We start from the raw sequence: 22,379 nt of genomic DNA, 5'->3' as shown, positions 1-22,379 counted from the left end.
TTTTTTGGAAGGAAAAGGTTGTCTTTTTTTGGCTGAGAAGCAGGTTCTTTTCAGTTAGCCATTGTTCTGCTAGGTGCAGAGACTGTTCAGCGACAGTGAGGAGATTTTGTATATTGTCAAAGGTGTTCATAATTGTGGAATCGTCTGCATACTGTATTAAGGTAGAGTGGGGGCAGGAGACATGGAGGTTATTTCTAAATATATTAAAACGTAGGAGGCCTAGGAAAGAACCCTGTGGAGCCCCAGTCTTAACAAGATGGAAAGGGGAGAAGGAGGATGTTTGCCATCTAACGGACTGATATCTGTTCGACAGGTAGCTATTAAACCAGGAGGTAGTGGGGGTACAGAGTTGTCGGTTGTAAAGTTTGTTTAGGAAGATGTGATAGGTTGAGGAATAGAGGTGATACCAGTTTATTTTCTCTGGCTTGGGCAATGTTGTTTTGTGAAAGACAGGAGGACAGTGGTAGTACTGTGCGAGGGTCGAAAACTGTGCTGTATGGGTGTAATTAGGTTTGCCTGTAAGAAGTGGTTAGTATTAGTCTATGTATACATTTTTTCCAATGACTTGGATAAGGGGGATAATATGGCAATAGGCCTGTAATTTGAGGGTTCTGTAGAATTTCCTCCCTTGTGGAGGGGTATTATGAAGAATTTTTTTTCAGATATCTGGTACTGTGTTTTCTTGGATGGATCTATTGATAAGAATAGATACAGGGTGTGCTACAGATTTGGCTGCATGTTTGAGAAATAATGGAAGGAATCTGTCGGCTGATGGGGAAAAGGGTTTGAGTTTAAGAAGTCATGTGATAAGGAAGTTGCTATGGGTGCTAGAGAGAACAAAGGAAGAGATGAGGTGGGAAGTGGAGTCTTAATATCAAGAGTTTCTGGTTTAGCAAGCTTTTCTAATTTCAATGAAAAAGTTAAGTAGGGTTGTAGCTTCATTAGAAGGTTTGTTAGGGAAGGGGTTTGGTGAAAAGGGGTTCCCCGGAGATAGCAATTTGTTAATCGAGTGCCAGAATTTCATCAGGTTGGAATGTGGGTTGCTAAGAGATTTTTGATAAAATTTCTTTTGTCTAATAGGACCTGCTTTTTTGTTTGGTTGTGAAGCTTGTTTATATAAGTTCACGTGGAAAGTTGAGTTGTTATTTTTTCCATGCTCTCCAGGTACTATCTCCTTTGTTCATAAATGATCGAGTTGCCTGGTTTAGCTATGGTGCATAACTACATTTTAGCCTAATTTTTCTACTGGGATCCAGGGTGTTAAGCGTTTCTAGGAATATATTGTTGAAGGGTTGGACAGCCTCATTAAGGGGTAAGGTGTGTAGGAATGACCAGTTTACAGTTGACAGTAATTTGTTTAGGTTGACAAGGTTGTAGCTTTTAAGGTTACGAGATTCTTTGTTTTGGTGGCTCTTGTTTTGATTGGGAGAGTGTCTTACTACTGAGGTAGGGAAGTGGTCACTAAGGGAGTTAGGTAGGGTGGAAAGGTTATGATAGCATTGGGGGTTGGATACTAATATCCAGTCGATGACTGGACCATTCTGGAAATTTGTTTGCTGGTGAGTGGGTGAGGTAATCAGCTGGGTAAAGCCATAAAGGTTCATAGAGTAGCTAGGGGATACAGTATTAACATGTTCCAATCAATATTCATATCCACAAGGATGATGGTTTCATAGGGAATGGATATAGAAATCCAAGAAAGAAACTGCTCGAGTATGGGAATGTTTTACCTGGGGCTATGTAGATCGCTGCAGTTACAAGTTTTTTTTGTGTTGATTTAGGTTACAGGTTGCTGTAAGCATTTCAGCAGGGCAGAAATCAGGGATAGCTACTGAGAGGGGGAGAGAGATGGCCAGAGCAGAGTATAGCTACTCCTCCACCTTTTTTTGTTTACTTCTATCCAGTCAAAGGATATTATAATGGGGGGGGGGAGGGATTTCAGTTTGTACTATGAGGTTTTAGCCATGTCTCAGATACAGCAAGTAAATCTGGGTTATATTGAGAAATCCAGGTGTAAAGGAGGATGCTTTTATTGACAATGCTTTGTATACTCATTGACAAAAAAGATAGAGTTTTTGACACTTGTGATCATAATGAGTTATTTCTGAGGTAGTTGGAAAGGGGGTATGCAGTATAAGTACAGTTAGAGTGCTGTTGGCAAGGGCCTGGGTTGGGTGAATATCACCAAATAAGAGTACTATTGTGCTATGAAGTATTTGTAGGAAGAAATATCTGTAAAGGAACTGATGTTTTGTTTTGATGAGAGAGTGGGCATTTGGCATTTACAATACTTTGAACTTGTGAAATGATATAGTGGTATGTTTAAAGAGACAGGGGACAATAGGGGTAGAGTAGTTATTTGTATGGTGGGTAGTGGGAAAAGAGAGCGTTGGAGATGGAGTGGCAAGCAGGTGAATAGTAATGGTAAGTGGTTAGAGCTGAGAAAATAATTAGAAATAGGAGGAAGAGAAATGGAGTTTTGAAAGGAATATCCATGATTTAGTTTCAGGTCAGAAAGAATTAAAGGGTAACAATTTATTTAAGGTTAGTAAAAGAAATCTGGATTGACTGAAGGAGTTTTACAAAAGTGAGTGACTGAAAGCGTTAAATGCAGGTAAGGCTCAGGAGGGGTGGGGAGTGGGCATAACACTTAATGCTGATGTTGGGTATGAGTAGTGGAGAGGGGTGTCTATTGGCTAGTATGGAGGCAGAGCAAAGCAAGTTTATCTATAAAGGAAATTATGTCAGGGGTGGGTGGGAATGGGGGTAGGGGAGTGGAGTGAGGGCGAATGGAGCTGGATGAGCCAGAAAAAATGGACCAGGCCAGCTTCCAAAAAAAGAAATATCAGGAAAACCAAGCTCAATCGATTCCAGGTCAGTGTATCATAGTATTTTCCTAATATATACAAATCTTGTGCTATTAATCTAGTACAGTGTGGTGAAAAGGACCACCACTTCTATAGGGACAACCATTACAAGCATGGGCTGCAGGTACATAGGTAAACCTTTTCCAAGAGAAAAAGTAGTTTTGAGTAATTGACCTATGAGTACAATAGGAAGAGAAAAATGGGTGGTGGGGGGAGACCAGTAGTGTGCATGCTTACAGTAAAAGGCTAAAGCAAAGTGTCTTCAGTTTAGAGCACAGACTAACATTCACTAGTTTAGCTGAAAGCACTTTAGCTTTCCACCAATGCAGGTTCTCATAGTGCACTGCAACCAGACAGCCTTTGGTTTACTGGAGGTTGGCTAGGACACAGAATAAATCTTTTGCTGAAGGGACTGGAAATAAAAAGGAAAAGTAGGTAAATATTAAGTCTGAAGTTTTAAAACACTCTGATTCCCAAGTAACTAAGAAGATAGAGGATGCAGGGGAGGGGGAGCATACCTTGTAAGAAACAGCACAATCCTATGAGCAACACAAAATGCAAGGAAAGCACAGACAAAGGTAACCACAGTTGATACCAGGCTATTATAAACTACACTACACTATTATGTATTGTTATTAAGATTATGGAAAGAAAATAGTAGCAACTAAAATGCTACACACAAATTTAGCATTCTCCACTAAAAGACAGGAATAACAACAGTGGTATTACACAGAAACACAGAGTTGCTTGTATCTCCCAGAGGTTACGGTAAGTTCTGTTCTAATTGCCAAACAGGTTATTGATCTAAAAGTACAGATAGAAGACGACAATACTCACATTAGTGAATAAAGCAGCATTGTAACTGTTATTTAAAGCCACAATATGCTAAGAGTATAATTCTATAATGGCACAACAATAACGCTCATATGCACGTCAATAAAAGCAAAGCAAAAAAATTACATGCTTTTGAAATACAGGTCCAGAAAACAAGTGACCATATAGAGCTGTTACCAACTAAAAATATGCATGAGGAAAAAAGAGATCATGTGTAAAACTTCACAAAAACAGCAATAAAGAATCACAAACAAAAACAATACCATGTAGTACTTACATGCGAGCACACTACTGGGGATTCCGGTGAAGCAAGGGCAGAAAAGCCAAGTCAAAGATGGTGCCTTTCTACATCGGGTTTTTTGATTCCTCTGTAATGGAGCAGGAGTTGGGAGGGAGGAGTGCAGGTTCAAGGTGGGGGAGGGGGGTAGAGATGAAGTAGTAAGGTTGTGAGCCAGAAAAAAACAGGCCAGGCCAGCTTCCAAAAAAACAATCAGGAAAACCAAGCTCAGTCAATTCCAGGTCAGTGTATGGCAGTATCTTCCTAATAACTAGAAATCTTGTGCTACTAATCTAGTACACTGTGGTGAAAAGGACCACCATTTCTACAGGAACAAACATTACAAGTATTGGCTGCAGGTACATAGGTAAACCTTTTCTAAGAGAAAATAAGTAGTTTTAAGTAACTGACCTAGGAGTACAATAAGAAGAGAAAAATGGGGGAGGGGGACCAGTAGTGTGCACACTTACAGTAAAAGGCTATAGCAAAATGTCTTCAGTTTAGAGGGCAGTTTAAATACAACTCTAACATATACTAGTTCAGCTGAAAGCACCCTAGCATTCCACCGATGCAGGAACTCACAGTGCAAGGCAACCAGACAGCCTTTGGTTTATTGCATGTTGGCCAGGACACAGAATAAAACTTTTGCTGAGGGTAACTAGTTTAGCTGAAAGCACTTTAGCGTTCCACTGATGCAGTGTTTCACAGTGCAGGGCAATCAGACAGCTTTTGGTTTATCGGAGGTACACAGAATAAAACTTTGGCTGAAGTGGAATGCGAGCATAGTACTGGGGATTCCTATTAAGCAAGGGCAGAAAAGCCAAGTCTAAGTGCTCTGAGATCTTTTAAATCCCCCTGAAGTATCACCAACTTAGGTAGGTGGGGGCCTCAGTTTTACATCTTATCCAAAGGATGACACATTCAGGAGTGAAGCACCCCCTTTTGCTGCACTGCAGTGCCAGTTACAAAAAATAAAACTAAGTACCTGGGGTGGGAGCATAACCCACAGCCTTCTGATATCTCAGCATCAATGGTAAGTATGCTCTCTGTTGAACCACTAACACATTAACAAAACCCTTTTGCCTCTTTTAGTAAAAGTACTCTCAAGTCCTCTGTTTTATGAGAAGGAAGTACAATAACCAGGAGATCATAAGATGCTCTTCCTTACAACAAGGCAATGAACCTACATATGTTAATCTGCAGGATTTGTAAAGACATGTCATTGCAGGTGAGGAGGAGGAAAGAGTGAGAAGGGCTGATCACTCTCCATTTGTGTCACAAATGCAACAATATGTTAAAAATGAATACAACTTTACCTTATACCTCTCTGGTAGCTGTGAACAAGACTCCTCTTTTTTACAGGAGACCAATATTTACTTGACTATTTTATGGAAGAGGTGAGTGATGTGAATTTTAATCATTAAAGGATGAGATAAAAGTCCCAAATATAATCAGGTAAGAAATATTTCAGGAACTGAATTTGTTAGACAAATGGAAAACCAATTATTAGAAATGCTGTTCAACATCTGAGTAAAACCAAACAGTATGTCACCAGTGTTGTCAGAAAGGTGTAGTTGTTTAAACCTCTGAAGTACCCTTTTCTTATCATCTAAAGGATTCTACAAACTAGAATCAGGTGATGGTATCCTTGTAAAGATTAGCTTATAGCCTGGAGAACTGAAGAGCCACAAGGAAAGAGGTCACAGATATATTATTCTTGAAAATTAACACAAACACAGCAAAGGAACACCTACTGCAACACAAAAAAAAAGATACTGACATCTGTAAAAACAGAAGCGGATATTGAAGTCCTGAATGCTTTTTTATTTCAAGTGATGTGGGTAACAGGTGTTTGAAGACTGCAAGATGGCTGACTAGTTAGTATTGTCTTTTGTATAGGCTTGCATTTCCAGTATATGGCAATTCAGATTCTTCCTTATTGATTTGTATATTTATTTATTTCATTTTTATATACTGTATTTGTCTGTTTCAGGATCGTAGGGACTCAGAGCCAGTCCCTTCAACTTTCAGTAGAGTAATTTTGCTAGACAAGAGACAATCCATTTGCAGTGTGCATGAGCATGTGCATGCAAGAACACACACTCCTTTTGAGCAATTTGGAAGATCATATAAGTTTACAAATTGTAAACTTATATGATCTTCCAAATTGCTCAAAAGGAGTGTGTGTTCTTGCATGCACATGCTCATGCACACTGCAAATGGATTGTCTCTTGTCTAGCAAAATTACTCTACTGAAAGTTGAAGGGACTGGCTCTGAGTCCCTACGATCCTGAAACAGACAAATACAGTATATAAAAATGAAATAAATATACAAATCAATAAGGAAGAATCTGAATTGCCATATACTGGAAATGCAAGCCTATACAAAAGACAATACTAACTAGCCAGCCATCTTGCAGTCTTCAAACACCTGTTACCCACATCACTTGAAATAAAAAAGCATTCAGGACTTCAATATCCGCTTATATAAATGAAGTTTCAAACACAAACATCCACAGGGCGCATCAACTTCTGTACATTTACTTTCATTATGTCTGAAACAGAACAGATTTAAACATATTACTCAATCTTCATTTACAATTTTACTGACTTGAACAATGCAAATTACTTTTTTCCTTCAAATTCCAAAATGTGAGATGACTCTCAAAGTTGACATGACAATGTATGGTATAAGGAACTACCTGTTTTCTAAATAAAATGATTTTACTTTGTCCTATCTTTTAACTTAGGCATTGGACATTGAAAATTAGTAAACTTTTTTTTGTGTTCTGTATCATTTTCTGTCTATGACACAGGATCTTTATTTATTGATTGTCTGATTGATTGTCTTTTATTTACTGTGAAAGTCTGACTAGACATAAGCTCCATTATCAGAGGAGGCCTGGGGAGAAAAGACGTACAAAATACATATTCACAATGAACAGCAATAAAAATGAAACATTTGAAGCATTACTTTGCAGGTAGCATTGCGACAAACAGTAAAGACACTTAACATATACTTTGGAAGTTATATTATCTATGTAAGTCAAAGACATGTTAACAAGTAATAGCTGGAGATCCAAGAGCAGTGATAATGCACATAGGTTCAGTATTTGTATATTGACATTAATGAGGCAGGATGGCAGTAGAGCAGGAACAGAAAATAAAGGAGGAGGAGGAAGGATATAAGCAGACATAATCAAGAAAAACTTGCGGAGAAAAAGCTATGATAAGGGAGAGGTTGAGATAACAGTTGACAGGTAATATGATGAGGTAGGTAAGGAGGGGGTATTAGTTAGTTGGAGGAGCAACAGTGGGGATGAATGAGAGACAGAAGGATGAGAAAAGTGAAAGAGTTAGAGTGATTTTTTTTTTTTGAGAGAGACTGGCAATGAGAAATAAACAGAAAGTTGTAATCAGTCAAGACAGGAGCATGAACACTGCCATGAGGAAGTCTGGTGTAGTTTTAGGTTGTGTTTCAAACGTATGGTAGTGTTGTCTTGCTTTAGGGTCGGTGGGATGGAGTTCCAGTTCTTAGCAACATAGGTTGAGTAAAGTGAATCATATGCACTGTTATGAGGCTTAGTCTCGACCAAGAGATATTTGTTCTGTGAGCGGAGATTCCTAGGAAGTAGTGTTTGAGAATGTTTTGGAGCAATGAGCAAGTGTTGGCGTTGTATATTATTTTGTGGGCACTAAGAAGTTAGGAGTATGTAAGGTAAGTGGGTAGTTCAGTGCTAGGCAGTGGTATGAACGATTTAAGTTTTATGCAAACTTGGGTATTTTACTGTAGAAAGCAGGTGACTAAAATGCTTTCTCAGTACAGTACAGTCCAGTACATGTGAGATACCCACAGAAGTAAAATTTAATTTTACATGATTAACAGTGGCTTTAAGGCATCCAGAGGGATCCAGCTGCTTAGTTAACTAACCCAAGAAATGAAAACACATGCATTACATAACATCAGAAAATAAGTCCTTCCCTCACGAATTCTAAATTTTAGTATTTTTTTTATTCCAGGTGACATCTAATTAAGTAACACTATGCATCCAGTAACTCAGTGCAAATAGTCTGGCCCCCCACAATTTCCGTCACTATCAAATGTAAGCTACTCTTGGTGACAAGAGTTGAAAACTCACTGCAGCACAGTAAAACACTATACAGAAACTACATGAATTATTACAGGAAAATCTGGATTGATTCAAGAAGAAATGCAATCCTAACAAACCTAGGACAAGTAAAATAATCCACAGGTCTTCTGTGCATCACCACAGCTATCACAAATGAAAGCATATTCAACTTCACTACCTCATCCCATGCACAAAGTTTCATGTATGTACATCAGCAAGACAGACTTTGTTAAGCAGACTTATTTCCACACTTCTGTTTTCAGTAATGGAATAGGATTAAACCATCACTACTCAGTCCACATAAGCAATAAATGACGTAAGGCAAATAACTTTACTTCCTGCACATCCCAAATTGTTAGCTTTCTATATTCCTTAGCAGTGACTTAACTACATAACATTCAGTCCTGATAGTCACAACTTTTTTAATCAACAAAACAGCTATGACAAAGTCGAACCTACAATCATTTTAATTAAAATATTTTTCTTGCAAAAGGCACAGTTTAAGTCTAAAATGTCCAGTGGTCTACCCATGTAAATGAGTGTCAGACTACTATAAAAATAATCTAATATGCCACTGTCTTTACATCAAGACAGATGAGACTTATCCATAGATTTAGAAACTCAAAGACTAATGACTGAATTTTGTTACACCAATAATTATTTTAAGTGAAGCAGATTCACAATTAGATCATTTAGACAAATGCAAGGTTCAAATGGCAAACAGCAAAATGTATGCAGCTGGGAAGCACTTACTCAGGCAACACTTAGGTAAAGTATTAGCTATGAGAAAGAACGAGTTTAGCAACCCCCCGCTCAATCAAATTCTGCTGCAGAAATAAAACAGCTTTTCAACATTTCTGTCTTTCAACAACAGGTTATTAATCAGATAAAATGAAACAGCAGCGGACAACCATGCTTCTTTAAAGACAGGCTTTTAGCAGAAGATAAGTCAACCATTCAGTGAACTGATAAGTAAAGCCACTTTTTCTCTGTTGCAGCACCTTAGCCTCAGATGATATCTCTTATCATATCACTAACTGGCTTAAGGTGTACATACTGTAAATGTTCTGTTAATTTCCTATTGAAAGCCAAATGTCTAGAATTTGTTGTCAGCATTCTGTAATAACTGTTCTCTAGAAAGCATGCGCCAAAATATTAATCATACTGTTATATTTTATATGCACTACATCCTGCAATGAATGTGTCAACTTATTATTCCTGTACTGGACTTTTGTTCTCTCCAGTCTGACTCTGACAGCAGACCTGAAGGATCATCATCCTCAGTTAATAAACAAAAATAAAATAAAAATAAATTATTTTCCTTTAATATATTTTACTTTAATGGGCTGCATAAACATGATTCTTGTATACCAAACTATCTCGGTTTCTCACAGAAATGCACTGTCCCTAAAAAAAACTCTTTTACTGCTCTTTTTTTATTTTTTAAATAAAAATACACTGATTCAAATGAAGTCAGGTAACACATTTTACAACTATAATTAGAATTATCGGAGGTGCAGAGGGCTTGCTCCCTCAAAAAAAAAAAAAAATTGCCTTTTTTTTCCAATTATTCTCGGGGATCACAGGTCGGTGACTCCAGTAGTAGGTACTTTGACTCTCAACAAATGAAAGAAATGCATAAACTAGGTCAGTGTGGAGATACTTAAAACTTGTTTGAACAGTGTAAGAAGTTTCTAGATTATCTTCTCCAATTAACTGTACACTACTGCCTCCTTGGAATGTCAAAGTTACAAGCATAAAATATGAAAAACACAGAAGTTTAATAATTCTGGGGTAGCAGAAGTTTTCCCAGTCTGCCAGTTTGCTCCCATTTAAGCAAAAGCATCCATGTTAACAGTGCTCAGATGGGGGGGGGGGAGCTTGGCTCTCCCAAAGTCAGTAACGGCAGCCTTCAGCGGTATATGCAAGAGACAGCACATCCATAGACAAAGGACACAGAAGTACTCCCAATGATGGGGGTATTCAATGCAGACACAAGGAAGGGGGTTAGGGCTATAGGGAAATAGCTTCTTAGTCCACAATTCAATATGATGTGACCTGCTGCTGGAGATGACTTATAGTTCCTGGCCTAGGTTAGAACTGATGGTATTCATACCTTCACAGTCTTAAGGATAAACCAGACTCCATTAGTACAAGTGATGAGGGTAACCTGGATGTCAGGAGGCTTGGTGGACAGCAAAGATGAGCCAAATCAATGACTGATTGCTTTCCCACACATTCAGTTCCCTCACAAAAAAAGGAGAGGGGAAAGAGAACAGATATTTGTATGCATACTGCTGAGCTTTTCTTTTGATGAACAGTTAATAAAATTAGGGTCACAGTAATGTTTTTTAGCTCTAAATCCTCAGCCTAAAATGCAACAGACAGGAAAATGATGCACAATCAAAAAGTACAGTTGTGTAAGAACTTACCATAAAAGTAGATGTCCTGCTGCTCACTGTTGTAGTATTCCAATACTTACTGGTTATCCTGTCAAGATTAACCTGATGTCCAGTCAGGGTATAAAAGTCAAGAAACCTTGATGCCCCTTACATCCGGCATATGACCTCACCCATAGGCGGAAGGGTAACTAAGCAAATGTATATGCATAGAATTCTCAAACTATCTAGCCCCAGGAGGCCCCTGGAGAAGGTCTGAAAAAAGATAATGATACAGAAGCATGTCCAAGAGAGCGAGAGAAGGGGGGGTGGGGACTGCCACCCACAGGCACAGTGGACAGCAAAGACAGGGGAAGGAGGTAGGGAAGCAATACTGAAACAGTAATCAGTAGGATGTCTACCGTTATGGTAAGTTCTTACACAACTGTACTATGTCCTTCCTTAGATCACTGTTGCAATATTCACAGGTTCATAGGTAAGTACTAGATTAGCTGCCATTTTAAGCCTAGCCAATTTCCATTTCAAACGTGAGAATCAAATCCTGTACTTTGTTTCTGTGAGGTAACCACCCTAACCAAAATACCAACCCACAAACTCCCATGAGTTTTCCAATACATACGGGTGATTCCCAAAGCTAACTGACATTAAGATGGCAGTATGACGTAAAGGGTTGTTGTCTACCAGTCCTAAAAGTACAGATCTAGCAAAGGATGCCCTAGATCTAGAAAAAGCATCTACATGGTAATAATTGATGAAAGTGTGCACAGAGGTCCAGATGGTGGCCTCCAAGATGGACCTGGAATCAATACTCTTGAAAAAGGCACCTGAGTAGGACAATGTTCTGGTCAAGTGTGCTTTGACAGTGGCAGACAGGTTTTTCCCATGGAAGGTGTAACAGAAAGAAATGGACTTCAAAATCCAGTTGGAGATTGTTTACAGATAGGGCTTCCAAATTTACCATCATGCAAGGAGACAGCTTGTCAGACTTTCTAAACGGTCTATTTTTTCCAAGTAAAATTTTAACTGCCTGTGCACATTTAAGGAATGAAGAATTATTTCACCCATATTTTGCAGGTTAAGAAAAAAGGCTGGTAAATGAATGGATCGGTGTACCGACAGCTTATTTACCACTTTAGGCATAAAGGAGGGGGTCTATATTACACCATCAAACTTGTAGAAGTTTGAACGTTGCAATATCGAGCCCAAATGTCTGAAATACAAAAAATAGCACAGCCACGGCACACCGATTTTTTTCCCAGGGAAAAAAAATTGGTGGGTCGTTTTCGGGGCTTTGCTATTTCCTCCACTGTGGTGCAATCTTGGAGTTGGTATATTTAAGTATGGGGGTGCAAAGACCCCCTATTTAAAGTTTAAAGTGTAAGGTTTTTTTTTTTTTCGTCATGGAACAGTGATGTTTTTTTTCCTTGGGGAAAAAAAAAATCGCTTTTCTGTGTTTTCGTAATTATTGGGTTTCGAACTGTACGGTTCAATGTTATAACGTTCAAATTCCTGTGAGTTCGACGTTGTAATATAAACCCTAAAGGAGGGTCAGACCTTAGGGCGACCCTATTCTTATGAAATACAAAGAAAGGGGATTGTTATAAAAGTTTGCAACTCAAAGACCCTTCTAGCATAGGTAAGAGCAATCAGTATAACTGTTTTTTCATGTACAAAATTTTAATGAGGCTGAAGCTGCCAGTTCAAATGGGGCAGAGTATGTATCCTTACAACAAAATTCAAATATCAGGAGGGGGAACTGCCCTCCTAGGAGGACTCAGATGAGGGATGTCTTTTAAGAACTGTTTGACCTTAATCCTCAACAGCAGTGGTGAATTTACAAACAGGCAAGCTGAGATAGCAGTTAAACGGGCATTGATGGAGGAGTACGCTAGACCAACTTTAAGTTACTCATGCATGTATGACAGAATAACAGGGATACTGGCCAGGAAGAAATCTTCATTCTTTTTCTAAGATTTTCTAGTAGTAGGATTTCTCTACTCCTGGAGCACCCAGAGCACAGCCTAAAAGGAAGACGTTTGTTGGGTTTATCAGTGGAGAAGAGGACTGCAGCATCTGTTACTGAATTCCTGTACAAGAATTTCTTGTCTTCTGGCACTTTATAAAACCAGTCAGGTTTCTAAGGTGCAGGGGGACTGTGAGTCTGGACTTAGAGTGGTAGAAGTAAATAGATCCAAAAAGGCTTTGAGAACTTGGGGGGGGGGGGGCACAACAAAGAGTTTAGGGGCTCCAACTTGCAATAACTTACAGTAACTTTTCTGTATGTCTGAGACCTGTTTAATGGCCCACTTAAAATGCTGCATCATTCTGGAAATAGTTTCCCCAAAGAAAATTTCCTCTATTGGAGAGTTAGGAGATAGTGTACCCCCATCATCTGAGACCAACTGTCCAGGAAAGTGGATTTGGGAGGAACAGTCCATATGTGAATCCAATTTCTCCTCTTCTGATGAAACTTCATGCTGTCTCTTCAAAAGTGGAGGGGCAGGAGCATGGGAAAAAGGAATGAGGCTTCAAGGACAGAATGGCCTTATAACAAGCCTTGACAGAAGTCGAGCTAATCCTTTTCTGGGATGCCTGATGAGGAGAAACATGTTTATTTTTTGTTTTTCCTTCACCACGATGTCCATGCAAATGAAGAGGAGTACTGCAGAACCTTGTCAGACCTTGATAAGACAGCCCAGCACAACTTCTTGAACAAGGATCTGAGGTATGCCCTTGGGTCTCGCTAAAAAAAAAAAAAATCAGCCTATGTCCCTCTCTTGCCTCCCACAGGAGTCAAAAATTCAGTCTCATCAAACATGCGGATGAGAGATGCCATACTGGCTTCCTGTGGGGCTGCAGTAGCAGGCACCTTCCCTGACCTTGGACATGCTATGGATTCTTGCTGCATTTCAGCAGGTATGCTCAAGTCAGACTGGGAAGCAGAAGTGTCTCATTTAAGTTTTTTAAACCTAAACAAACCACAAGCACACAGGATTAAAAAAAACGAAGAACCATGTTGTAACACCACAAAATAACAAAATTTAATGAATGAAGGCATGCAAATACGTAAATATAAAATCAATGATAAAGGCATCCAAAGCAAATCAATAAAAAAAATCCAGAGTTAAGCTCTTTTGTCCATTAAAGATGCTAGGACTTCACCAGAACTATAACACTGTAAGGAATTAATGACAGCATATCAGCTTTCCAGAGCTTTGCAGAATCTCTTTACTGACTACCTGAAAAAAGCAGTTGATCTTGCCAGTTGAGAGGATAACAAATTTATATCATACTGATAGGGTAAAAGGGAAAAGTGCAGCAATTTTGTTAATTATAAGATTGAAAGAGCAGGCTACAAACAGAGTCCTCACTTTTTTCAACAGAAGGACGTCCTGCCCTTTTAGCTATGTTGTAAGAAAAAAAAATGTAACAAGACAAGACTGGCCTACAAAGCTCTAGCTTTTTTCAGATATTTTACAAATTTTATATTAGCTTTTTGTGGCTTAAGTACATCAAACCAGAGTATGCCTAAATCATCACAAAAGTATAGTCATTACCAACAGAAAGCACTTCTCACCTGTCACAGTGTAAAGCAAGCCATGCATAAAACATTGCAATGTAACTTCAGCTGTAATACATATAGATAGAGATCATCGATGTTGTATTCATACACCTTCACTCATTACATTTTATTATTTTGTGGTGTTGTAACATGGTTCCTCTGTTTTTTAATCCTACATGCATGTGGTTTGTTTTGGTTTGATTGTGTGCACTTGGATGTTTACTACAACTTTTTGGGTGGAAGCAAGATGTCAGAGGCCAAGGGTTCCTCTATCTTGGAAAGCACAAGGCAACAAGGGTCTTCAAATATAGGGTTTTTCATACAAATGATTGGAAATTTTACAATTGCAGTCACCATGTTATGCCTCTGCAAAACAAACACAGTGGAGGCCTCCCTTAGTCGCAAGTCCCTCTCTTAGTTGACATGAACAAATCTTAATGACAAGATACACAAAAAGAAGGCTCCCCAATGTGGTACTTCTCTGACCAAGCCTCAAGCAGTGGTATCGGCACACAACAAGATAAAAAGACCCACATTAGTAAAGCTTATGTATTCAACTTGGCGGCAAGAACAGTCTGAGGATCCTAAGCTCATATGTCCAGTTATGTATCGTAATGGAAGATGTGCTAAGGTGTTTAGTACTTGGTGACTTAACGGACACAAGCAATTTGCTACAGTTTAAGAAAATAGCTTTTAATGGGTTTTTTTTTAAGACTGAAAAACTTTGTTTTCTCTTTTTGATCCTCATCTTCAGTTTGGGAACTGCTAGTATTCCAGATGACCTAGAAATATTTTTGCCACTGGTCTTCAAACAGCTCTCTGGAATACTTTCCAGTTTCAGATGTTAAACTGTTTCTGACAAGTTACTGCACTCTGGACTTAAATTATACTCTCTGTCCTTTAATTCTCATCACTTCTTTCTAACAAGTCTATTCCAGAGTGTCAGCAAACAGTTAGTTTTATATTTATGTTCAATAATGTACACGTTTGTTTTGAACACAGTTTATTTGCATTTACAGATATTCACAAAATTCTTTCTTTTAACACAGACTTTACAGGACTGATTAAGACTTAGACACTGTCCACTTTCATACTTACAGCCATACCTACTGCAGATCTGAATTTCATTTTTTCTGAACTCTATCTCTGGTGAAGTGTTTTGTCACATGGCCATTGCATATCAATACGTGTGTTATGGGATTTCTAAGATAGCTGCACATTGAATAAGAGCTTAACTCTAACTCTCCCCACGTGAAAACAGAAACTCAACAGAGAAGGCTAAGAGACTTTTGTGTTTATGGGTAAATTTCAGTAATTGGCTAGTAAGTGTACTGCCTGGGTGCCAGGAAAAAGAAATACAAAGCACCTAGATAAATCAGCTACAAAAAGTGAGGAAAAAACATTGACTGGGGAAAGTTTTGCAACGGTTCAGCAAAAAGCAATGCAACCTCCAGAACTGGCTTCCAGTAACCTACAGGAAGATACAAGACTGCACACAGACCTGGTTAAAATAAACAAAACACTAATGGAGTATATCAATGCAAACAACAAAAGGCTAGAAAAAAAATGGAAGAAGCTTTAAACAGATATTCAGATGAGATGATAAAGCTGCAAAAATCAGAGAATGACTTGAAGAAGAGGCTGGCTGAATATGAGACTGCTCAGGAAGAGATGTTTCAAAAAATAATAGAATTAGGAGGACTGAGCATGTAGGGAAAACCTGAGATTTAAAGCTATACCAGAGAAACTAGACGGAACAGACTGCATTAATTTTATGAAAGCATAAATAAGCAACTGGACTGGTATTCCACAGCAGGAGCTGGTAGTTGAAAGGGCACATTGTGTGTATGCTACAAACCTAGCTATGAGAACGCAACCTAAACCTTTGCTATTAATAGTAAAGATGCAATCCTACCAGCAGAAGGAGTTGATTTGGACAAAACTGTGTCAAAAGGACAAAATACTAAAAGTTGGAGACAGCAGAGTGTTTGTGGAGAATGATTACTCATTTTACACCAGGCAGAATGTCGAGACGCAGGTGTGAGATTCAAACTGTTGTACTCAGCTATCCTCAAGGTATTCTTCCCTAGAAGGACAAAATCCTTTTTGATGAAATACATGCTAAGGAGGAAATACAGAATTTTTCCAACAAAACATGATGTGCGAAACAGAAAGTGATTCTGCTTCTTGTTCGTCTGGTAATAAAGACCACAGAGAGACTGTACCTCTGAACATTTTTCCACTGTTTCAACAGAAAATGTTGGAAAGAAGGATGGGAGCACAAGAAATGACTAAAGGAACAGAGACTACATTGGAAATGAAGCAGAATGAGGATTTAGAAGATGGAGAGGAACAGTAATAAAACCAGTAACAATGTGAGATTACAATGCAATAATTCTATTTGTGGAATATGGCAGAACAAGAAATTCTAGAAGTACAGGACTTTTTCAGAATTTGTTGGACTTGTGCGGGACTCAAGTATTTGTCCAAATTCATGTCATTAATGTTCAGAAAAATGCTTTCGGGAATAGTGGGGAAAAAGTTAACTGTAACTAAAGAAAACACTTTTCCTTAACAGTACTATTTTTGTGGTGTACTGTTTTCTTTGCATGCTATAAAGTAAATTTTTCTCAGTTATATTTTTAAGTGTAATGGGGATTGTAAATAGGTGTTGCTGTTCTTTTTTCATTTTTCTCCTTACTCTCTCTCTTCTTGTTCAGTTTCAAAAAATTTAGGCACTGCAATATATTAAAAAAAAAACACCCTGGTTAAAGAGCATGACAAAAGAAAAAATTAAGTGCTTTTTCTCATTCTTGCATCAGAGAATGACTGGATTAAGGACCTTAGACTGATTTAAAGCAATTAAATGAAAAAGAATACTAAATATTATGAGACTTTTTTCTAGCAAATGAATGTATCCTTAGTAGCAATTCTGTATCTGGCGCTCATATCTCCAAGGGAAAAATATCTGATAATGAGAAATTGGCTGTCTGGTTCTCATGTCTCCTTGAGGAAAATCTGATAAAGAGAAACTGGTTACAGTCTGGTGGAGAGTAAACCGATGAGGGGGAAGATAAATGAAACTGGCTAGGAGATAATGTTCGTTGAAAGCATTCAGGGGTTTTCCAACTAAAAAAAACACATAATAAAATAATAAAAACAGCCACGTGCACTCCTTTACATAAAATATCAGAAAACGTATTCTGCTCTACAGTGAGCTGTCAGGCAAACTCAATTCTTCTCTGTAGCATTTTTGTCTATCCCATACACTTCATTCATAAGGAATGTACCAGCATTAACTGCCGCCAGCAGTAGTGCAGTGTACAGGGTCCCCCAAGAAAACTTTTTTACTATATTTTTAATTAAACTTCGTTCTACAATTAAAACTAACAACTTCATAATAGTTCAGTATAAAATGTTTCATTAATAAAATGAATTTGCTTTCCATAAAATAACTGAAACTCACCTAACATGACCTTCAAATAAGGGGGCTGTCATGCTGTTAAGCTGCAACACATTATTGTAAGATGAATTTCAAAGCCCTAGCATAACTGTGCATGACCAAACAAATTACCTCTTGTTTCCCCCTAATAAAACCGAGGTCAGTGCTTCCTGTCTTTTTTTTTCACACTACCTTTTAACACTGAAATAAACAAACTTGCAATCTAATTCTTGGATACCTTTTTCTGTTAACAGTGGTGTTCACTGGAAATACTCCGCTAAAAGATTACTGGTAAGCATTGTACATGTGAGAACTTGTCCAAAGTTCATTTTTTTTATTATTCTTAAATTATTACATAGATATTTGGTGACCAGGTCTACTACCAGAATGGTGAATAAAATATTTCCAATGAGATTGTCTAATTACCTGGTCAATATATCCAGTAAACCAAACAATAAAAGCATTACACATGGTAAATGAGAAACTCTCTCCCTAATTCCAAAATGTAACCAATGTTATTTCAGTACAAACCTAATTAAGTTGCACAATGCATCCTGTGCTCAACTCCAGCTTTCACCTTCCAATTAACAAGATCAATCAATTAGATGTAAACAACTGCAGGTGAAAGAATTAATAGGTACAAGCACTTAAAGAGCACACACACAATGTGAAAACTTTGCATCTTACTATGTGAGAATGTGGAGTGCTTCAAATTGAACTGCAAACCTAAAAAGGATAACTAAGACAAGTTAGTCATACCAAAGTTTGCACTTGTGCATATCCCAAATTATTGGAAATAAAAGTTCATCGCACAGTTTGAAATAATATTCAAGCAGGACCAAGTTCAGCAGATTTGTGTCCACATCTGTTTCAGAAATGGAATAGGTTTAACACATCATTACTCAGTCTATCCATGAGAGAAATACTTTTGCTAAACTTAGGAAGGCAAGTAAAATGACATCCTGAAATTCCAGCTTTTGACCAGTTTTCTGTTGTTGTCAGCCCTGACAAAAAATATTCAGAGGTAATATAACCCCAATAAAGGTAAAGCCCAAATTCAGAGATGGCATTCAACCTCAGTATCCCTCAGTCTCAACCTTCTTTCCTTCTTTTGAGTTGTGCAAAATAGCTATACGGGAATCAAACCTGCAATTACTTAAAATTAAATTTTACTCATAAAACATTTTCTTATACAAAGGCACTGCTCGTTGTACCCTACTCCAGTCAGTACATTTCAAATTACTATTGAGAAAATCTTTCCAAGATGTCATACAACTATGTCAAAACTAACAAGATGGGGTAACAGAATCATGATTCACGTGTTATAGTGTTTCATTTTTCTAGTGTTTGTTTTTCTTTTTGGCTTTTCCCGGTTAGGGGTCGCCACAGTAGAACTCCAGTCAGCTAATGATTGGTAGTCGATTTTTATGGTGCTGAGTTGCCAGCCCGACATGCCCAACCTTCAGGGAAGGCACGCCCATTCACGCAGGTCTTTCAGAGGCTACTCGATCGCGGGGAGGACATGCAAACTCCACACAGAAGCCACTCCAGCAGAGAATTGAACAGGAGAACCTCTTGCTGTGAGGCAACAACGCTACCGCTGTACCACAGTGGCTTTTGTGTTTAATTTTTCTAGTAATGAAACAAATTCATAATTCAGTCAGCAAGACCTTTTCAAATTTTACCTGAGGTGTAAAAATATATTTGTCTTGCTGAGTACCTGAACGTCTCCATGACAGTTATGTATAGTTGTGTAATTAAACTTATCTAAACAGCAGATGTTTAAATAATCACTGTTGCAGTCACATTAGGTATATGGGTTACATCCCACTCAGGATATAACAGCTGGCCAGACTCCAAAGCTTAAAGGGCACCTTCCACATGCACAGAGCATTACCATCTCAAGCAGAGTTGAAGAAAAAAAGACAGGTTTGAGCAGCAAGCCCTTCAGAGCTTTCATAACTGAGAGAGGAAGGCTAGAGCCCTAAAAAAGGTTAATGCTAGAGGAATAAAAAAGTCCTCACTCTGGCAACAAAAAACATATAAAAATAAAGGGGGGTAGAGGGAGAGACTGGCTACTGCAGCACTGATCATCTGATCAATTATTATGGTAAATTTACTTACACAACAATACTATGTTCATCACTAGGATCAATGCTGCAGTTGCCTTAACTAAAATTGCACTCCAGTTTTGCAAGGGTTAGGTGTGGCAACCCCCTGCTAAGTCCAAAGAATCACAAATTATAATCAGGCCCCTTAACCTCAGCCCCTAGTCTGACAGATAACTAAAGAGATTGATTAAACTCTTTCTTTGCATAAACAATTGAACAATGCAGGTTCTTGTCATTTACCTGGTCATGTGTTTTCTCATTTAATTACTGACCACAAGTATAGTGTTAGCTGTAAGCTTACGCTGAGACTGTGTTTCATCACTGCACAGTTCTCATGCAAATGTAGCTATTAAAATGGTAGCTCATAATGCATAAAGAGACTCAGTCACCATGGAATGCATTGATGTAGCTACCACAAGCTATACAAACTTGGCAAGTGGAAGTGATGCTGGGGGTAAAAATCATGCAGGCAGAAAAAAAAAAACAGCTTTACAGTTTCATTAGCAAGTCCCTGCAGAGCCTTTAGTAAGCTAATACTCTGTGCTGACTTCTTAAAATCCATTGTACTGCAGGTACTTTTTTCTGAGGCAGTGAGCTCTGGTTGGTATAGGAAGTCGTGAGTTCCCACACAGTTGTATTAGGTTTTGAATCATTTTAAGACTTGGCGCATAGGTTAAACATACTCAGAAGGCATAAATAATAACAGTAATTTGTCAAAATGCACTTCTGTTATTAATAAACAAATAATGACTTCATGACATCTGTAGGAGTTATTTTCTGCTTAAATGTGGACATGTCTTTCCTGACAGTAGACTGCAGAACTAGAATAAAATAATTTCAATTTTCTACCTAACAGTTAATGACAAAAGGAACAAGAATTGCACAAAACATAACCTTCCAGTCATTCTCCCGAAGGACATGTCTGTCGGGTATTTTACCCAGTGAATAATGGTCTCTGCTTATAGCCACCACAGACAACAGCTAAAGAGTGAGGGTAAAAAGTCAAATTCCAGGGGCAGAGGTGGCAGAAGTGGATGGTTCTACTTTGGGGAACTACACTGTGACTGGCATATGACTCCTTTGCCTTTTCATTTCTTTAGAAACATTCTTGTACGGAATTAATGCCTCTTCCATTCCTTGCCTCACTTTTAATGCTTGCATCTTCGATGTATCAATCTCATACATGGTATCCATAACAGCCCTAGCATTTCTGAGAAGACTAGACAAAATTTCCAGCATAAGCCTGTCCTCTGGCACCTGTTCTTCCTCTTCTTCCTTCTCATCATGCCCACCCTCGTCCCATGTAGCAGTCATTTCCAATATATCTTGGTCTTGCAGTTCCTCGAAATCCATGCCAATTAATTCTTCAATTTCCCCAAGCTCCATGTCTTGAAAACCTTCCCCACCAACCTGCCTTACTACTTGCCCAATTTCTTTCATTATCTGTTTTACTGACTCAGTGGTAAAACCTGTGAAATCATTTATACATTCTGGCGAAAGATTTCTCCAGCAAAAATGTATTGTCTCGGGTTTTATGGCTTAAATGGCTCTACGGATGGTATCCAAAGCATCTGCAATGGTAAATTCCTTCCACACTTTTATACTATTGTCTGCATCAGGGTTTTCTTCCACTCTTTGCACAATTCGTTCCATGCAGTACCTCTTGTAGTGCGCCTTGAATGTCCTTATGGCAACATGGTTGAAAGGCTGAATAAGTGACGTGATGTTAGGGGCCATGTAAACCACTTCCACCCCTTTGTTCTGAAGTCATGAGGTTCTACTTCCTAGATATTTTTACACCTTTGGCACAATACATAGATGACACCACTCAAGGAAGAAAACTTTTGTTGTCCAGGCCTTCTTACTGTGCATTCAGAAAACTGGCAGCTGAAACTTGTCCTCCCCTCTCAATGTCCCTGGGTTAGCAGTCTTATAGATAGAGAAGTTTTTATCATAAACCCCATGGCATTGTCACAGAGCAAAAGTGTCAGTCTGTCCCTTGCTGCCTTGAATCCTGGTGCCTTCTTTTCTTCTTCTGTAATAAAAATTCTCTCTGGCATTCTTTTCCAGAAGAGAGCGGTTTCATCAACATTACATATCTGCTCGGGTTCATAACCATTCTCCTCAATCAACTTCTTCCAAATTGCAGAGAACGCTCTTGCTGCCTCTTCTTTGGCAGACACTGCTCCTCCAGCTGTCTTGACATTGTATAAACCATACCTAGGCCTGAAGTTATCAAACCTCTCCGGCTTGCATTAAATTGGTGACTCCTGCTTGTACCTTGGCGACCTTCCTGTTTCTTCAAAGCATCACACACACACAGCTTTAGCCTTCTTCGTGATTATATTAGAGTTCACTGGAATTAATTTCTTATGGCAATCTTGCAGCCAAACAAAAGTTGCATTTTCCATTCGGGATATATGGGGACCCAGTTCATGCAATGTCTTAGTACCAGGAGCTGTTGTAGCAGCAACAGCTTTGTGTATTTCTCGCTCTCTTTTTTCTTGATATGTCTTACAGTCGACTCATTTATCCTATAAAGGTAGCCAACCGCATTTGCAGACATCCCACTATGAAGCTTGTCTAACAATTAAATTTTCTCTGTCAGAGTCTTCACTTTCTTAACCCTCTTTGATTCACTTTTAGAGGCACAAGGAGCAGTACGCTTTGGACACATAATTAAAAATTAAGTTTAATAGCATATGTAAACAGCAAAGTTATTGCAATACACATCACAAAGACACCAAACATGTGATT

The 22,379-nt window shown here is 38.5% G+C and overlaps 1 protein-coding gene and 1 non-coding gene across 2 annotated transcripts in view; both read right to left on the bottom strand.

Annotated features, from left to right (window-relative positions):
- The window catches only part of CCAR1 (cell division cycle and apoptosis regulator 1), a 2,906,903-nt gene that overhangs the window by 1,726,284 nt on the left and 1,158,240 nt on the right, over positions 1–22,379 (bottom strand). The window lies entirely within an intron of this gene.
- Positions 18,352–18,415, bottom strand: LOC122789518. Its single transcript, XR_006362836.1, has one exon. It is a non-coding gene; the product is annotated as a small nucleolar RNA SNORD98 (small nucleolar RNA).

Source organism: Protopterus annectens, chromosome 14.part0, assembly GCF_019279795.1.
Source record: "Protopterus annectens isolate FY-2018-M chromosome 14.part0, PAN1.0, whole genome shotgun sequence".
NCBI lineage: Eukaryota > Metazoa > Chordata > Ceratodontiformes > Protopteridae > Protopterus > Protopterus annectens.
The sequence above is the reverse complement of the archived record's forward strand: the minus strand, read 5'-3'. Positions and strand labels throughout refer to the sequence as shown.